The sequence below is a fragment of the Austrofundulus limnaeus genome, unplaced genomic scaffold (genome assembly GCF_001266775.1).
Source record: "Austrofundulus limnaeus strain Quisiro unplaced genomic scaffold, Austrofundulus_limnaeus-1.0 Scaffold1411, whole genome shotgun sequence".
NCBI lineage: Eukaryota > Metazoa > Chordata > Actinopteri > Cyprinodontiformes > Rivulidae > Austrofundulus > Austrofundulus limnaeus.
Genome location: NW_013953813.1, coordinates 55,096 through 60,295, shown reverse-complemented (window position 1 = coordinate 60,295; position 5,200 = coordinate 55,096). Strand labels below are relative to the sequence as shown.

Here is a 5,200-nt window from a genome sequence, read left to right as displayed (position 1 = left end):
CACAAAATAAGCACAGACAAAAGCCAAAAAGTTGTTGGTGCTGCGTTTAATTAATTTCACCAAGTTAACATTACAAATAATCACAGTCTTGAATGTGCATGTTGTTAAATTGTGATTCACCTGGAGCTGGAACCAGCAGCAGAGTCCAGGCCGCCATTTTCTTCAGAAAGGAGCGAGACAGATAAACAACACAAAACATAAATGACTTGATAATGTCGTCACATGAAAGCAGTAACATGTTGGAATAATGCAAGAAAAGTCTGCGTGTATGGTCGTCATAAATGATTTAATTCTGAGCAACAGGCAAACAGGACTCAATCAGGAAGCTCTGTCGGCTCGTCGCTGACACATCAGTAGGCACAACCAATAATATACACCATGATAACATCATATGACATGCTTATAACCAATCACAGATCGCCTATTATACTGTCAAGCCTATCACAGGGCTCCCAGCTCAAAGAGTGTCTTATCAAACAAGAGAGGTCAGTCCGTTGCGGAGTCCTGTTGTCTGGGCCAACACAGATTAACATTGAACAAGTGACACAGATAGATAATTAGTCCATAACACTCCCTCCTCTTGAGTAAACAATACTCAAAACCAAACCAAATGGAATAATTATGAAACATCCAAACACAAATGTATCACTCAACAGATACAATGGAGAAATAAGAGAAAAATAGTGCAAGTTAAATGACGACCAACAACACATACATTCAATCAATGTAAGATACAACAGGAAAAAAGGCTTAAATGACAAGTGAGACATCATAACTCATCAGAAGAAAAACATGTCGAAATTTTAAAAAACTCAAAAGCCCAAAGTTAGACAAGGTATCACAACACAAGTTCTGCCTCCCAGCGAATTTGATTGCGTGAGCCGCCTATGTTCCATCAGAATCTTATCTTGGATAAAGTGGTAACTTAATAACAACTAGTTGTCAATTAATGAACCTTAAGTAATGCAAATTAGGACAATGTGCAAAATACAGTTCCCACCCCGTTCAATTCAAAATCACTAAAAACAAAACCCACAGTGCCCATAAGGCATGAACAGAAAATGCATGGATCACTGGCATGAGCTGGCTTGTGCAAGGAAGAGAAGAGCACAAAAAATAAAAGTGTAACAAAAAATAACAAACAAAAGCTAAACCTAAAGTCTAAATAAATTAAACTAAAGGAAATAACACCCCCCCTTCTCTTGTCACACCTAAGCTAAACTCTAAAGTAAGCCTAGATCTAGTCCTCCTGTGAATGACATAGACGTTGTTTAGACAGCAACTCTCAGCTCCCCGTACCTCAACGGCAAAGCCCAGACAGGTGAATTCTCCCTCAAATATGTCTTTGTGGGTACCAGGCTCGAGGTAGCAGAATACCCCCTCCCCAGCTTACCACAAACTCAGGAAGGAACAAATAAACAAAAAATATGACTGCCGTTGGAAAAGTCTCACCGAGACTCAGCTGACAATTACCTAAACTTTACCAGGAAGCTGCACAGAAGGACAAAACACTAGAAAATCATAAAATAAACAAAAATAACAAAACATAAAATTAAAAATAGCACAACCCCCAAACCATCCAGAAACGTCTAAATGTTTAAAAATTATGTTTTCCCCAGAAGAGGGAGCCAAATACCAACCCAGCTACCCAGGGCGCCAACCAATCCCTGAGAGGAAAAAAACACAGGAAATCTCAATCATTGCACAGACATAAATGTTTTGCAGGTAAAATGGTGAAGCATTTAAAAATGCACAATAATAAGCCAGTCAGAAACGCACAAGGTTAGTCCAGTATTTCAGATGGGGGCAATTCATATCGAGTTTCATGGAGGCAGGAAAAATGCAAACAGTGTGGTGAAAAGCACTCACACCCAACTAATGCAGCTTTAGTTCTGTTCTCTTTATGTCAATAAGGCAGGGGGTGTGTGATCAGAAACCACACCAGAACAGAAAGGGCCAAAGGTGTAGCGTTTTAGAACCCTCATCCAGAAAGAGAGCAGCCGCCAAAACACGGCCTGCTCAAAGTTGGAATGTGAAGATGCGGGATTGATGGGTCCCCCCTCAAAAGGACCCCTAGGAAACGCCCGTTGGAAAGGCTAGCACGAGGTGGCGCACAGCTCCCAGCAGGTCCAGGAGGAAATGGAGCAACCCCCCGATGAGAAACAGCATTGTCCCCACGGAAAAAAAACACACACAAAACACAGAGAGAAAAGACAAAATTAGAAAAAAATTCAAAAACACTCTTTCAGATAGACAGGTCGTGTGTGAAACTGATGACGATTAATTCATATAATTATAGTTTATGAAACAACATAACTCCAACACACATCAGTTCTCCGTCTTATCCTCATTTATAAATAATAATGCCCTTGTCCTCTGAACAAAGGCCAGGGGGAAACCAGGTGTCATATTTCGTAAACAGATTGCACTTCTCTCTGCTGCTTTCAGCAAAAGCTCATTCATTTAGCAATGTAATACAGTCGACTGGCTCCCAGGAACTGCCCGTGAAAACAGGTACGCAGTCTTCCCTTTTATGTATCTATGCAAGTAACTTATCAGCTCTGCTGCACGTCTCTGCAAGACCAAACAAATTTGCAGCCTCAGCTTCACACGTGTTGGGGGGAAAAACCCCGCCAGGAAGAACTGATGACATCATCACCCCACACACGTACACACATGCACCCCCTTCCCTCAGATACCCACGAGCTGGACCCCCACACCCTGTAAATGTGCCTCCAGTTGAGATCCAGCGAGCATGAGTGAGCCAGGTCGTGGTGCTGAAACAGTTCCCCACTAGCCACTCAGATAAGTCTCGTCGTGAGATAAAAACCTAAAATGGCTGAGGCAAAAACTGAAACAGCAGCGAAGATGTGACAATATGAAGTGTTGTGAGATAAACCGACGTACGAAATGCGTGCAGCACGACACAGTTAGTAGTGGAGGTCTACCTACCTTTCTAGAGTGTTTTAGACTGTTTTGCAACAACATGGGGGCAAACAAGGTCAGATCTGAAATACCCCACAATGCGTATTTAAACTAAAAAGATCCACCATGTGAGACTGCCGATTCGCGGTGGTGTTTCTGCAGACTCACGGTCATCGTATTTAGTTTTAAATTAAAGAATATGCAAACAGTACTTCGTTATCAACACGTTTAACCATGGTTTTTTCCTTTTCCCTCTGAGGACTTTCTTTTTTATTGATAAGTGACTGGGCATTTCAAAAAATGCAGGGGACCAGCTAAACAAAAATATCACAAACCTCCCTGATGGCCACAACCACTGGCAAACATTATGCAAAATTCAACCAAACCCAAACAACAAGTAATCAGATGTTCGTATTTCTCTAAATACTAAGATCAATTTTCCAAGCTCAGTAAGACAGATAGTCTAAACAGGTGAAAACCATAATAACCTATTGAAAAAACTAAGCACAAAAAGATAAGGTTTCAAAATCCAAACTGTGTAGACATGCCACACATAGGCAAACCACTAATTATGCAAAAAACAACCGTATGTCAAACAACGTCTGACAACCGAAACATAATTCAAAAAGAAATAAAATTATCAGGTGCACCTTTAAACCCAGAAATTAGACACAAAGGGAAAGGATAGACAGACAAACAGAGCTAGCACTACTCTTCAGTAAACAATAGTAAACAAAAACAAACCCAAAATAGCCTTTGTCAAATAATGTAAATAAACCCAAAGGTCAAAATCAAAAGCTTTCCCACAAAGCCTTTTCTTAAATTTGGTTAAATAAATGTCTTGAGAGGCCTCATATATATATTAACAAACACCATTCTGTCATCTTAGCAAGATTTGATACAAGGTCAATGGAAAACACAAAGATAACATGACATGTTATCAGACATAACATGAGTTCTTCTCTTGGAGGAGAGATTAAATGTTTCATTAAAGAAGAACTCGTCCAGAGGACCTACTTAATTTTTATTTTTGATTATTCTTCCTAGATTGCTGAGATGCATCAGGAAATAATACAAATATGCTAAAAGGTTCAGACTCTTTAGGTTTGTGGGTGGCTCTTAAAAGAGCCATTGTGGGTCAGTCCTGTGGAGGACCTGACTACTCCGTGGGCTGCCATGACACTGCTCCCTCTTCACAGAAGTAGGCCATGAACGTTTCTCTGGCATCTGTTGCCTCTCTGGCCACGTAGTTCACTCCCATCCACCCCACACCTGGAAGTGTGGTTCTTCATGTGGTCCAGCTCCTCCCAGTGCAGGTACCTGCCCATTTGCCCTCATGAAATTGTGGAGAACACAAGTGGCCTTCACACATTTCTCCACAACCTYTGGGGAGATTTCCAGCTCCCGGCGAAACATTCTCCACTGGCCAGACCAGATCCCAAACGCATCCTCCACCACCAGCCTAGCCCGTGAGAGACGACAGTTGAAGACGCGCTGCTCTGGGGTAAGGCCACCACGTCCAGGGAAGGGACACATCAAGTTCCTGCGCAGTGGGAACGCCTCATCTGCCATGAAGACGTGGGGCTGGGGTCCTCTGTGGTCAGCTCCAGGGARGTGCTGGTCAGGAGGCAGATTGAGCGTGCCATCATGCAGAGCCTGACCAAAGGTGGAGTTGGCCAAGATCCCACCATCACTCGTTCTGCCATATCCCCCAACATCAATCACCCGGAACTTGTAGTGGGCATCTACAAGTGCAAGGAGGACCAATGAGTGGTCTCCCTTATAGTTAAAAAAAGGGAGCCAGAGTTGGGGGGTGCCTTTAATTTTATGTGCTTCYCATCCAGAGCACCACAGCACAGAGGGAAGTTCCACTGCTCCTCAAACTCCTCCGCAATGGACCTCCACTCCTCTGCTCCAGGTACGGGCATGAACTCCTCCATTAGGCAATCCCAGATAGCTGTCACCACATCTGGGAYGATGGTGGAGACAGTGGAAATACCCACTCGGAAGCTGCTTGCAATGGTCCCGTAGGAGTCACCAGTTGCAAGAAATCTGAGTAAATAAAAACAGAAAATACTCAACTCTTTTACAGAAGTTTCATTTCAAATAAAACACAGAAAGAGAAATAGATTGGTTCACTAGTGGTTGAGTGAAACATAACTTAATATACTTAATTGTGTGTGTGTGTGTGTGTGTGTGTGTGTGTGTGTGTGTGTGTGTGTGTGTGTGTGTGTGTGTGATAAGCAGTGTGTTTTTGTGGCCTTTGTGACTTAGC

General features: G+C 42.6%; 1 long non-coding RNA gene across 1 annotated transcript in view; it reads right to left on the bottom strand.

The window, feature by feature from the left end:
• Positions 1–4,034: 4,034 nt before the first annotated feature.
• Positions 4,035–5,200, bottom strand: part of LOC106535307 (uncharacterized) — a 2,018-nt gene continuing 852 nt past the window's right edge. The window contains exon 2 of the long non-coding RNA XR_001312422.1: positions 4,035–4,977. This is a non-coding gene — a long non-coding RNA (uncharacterized LOC106535307). The remainder of the gene's footprint in view (positions 4,978–5,200) is intronic.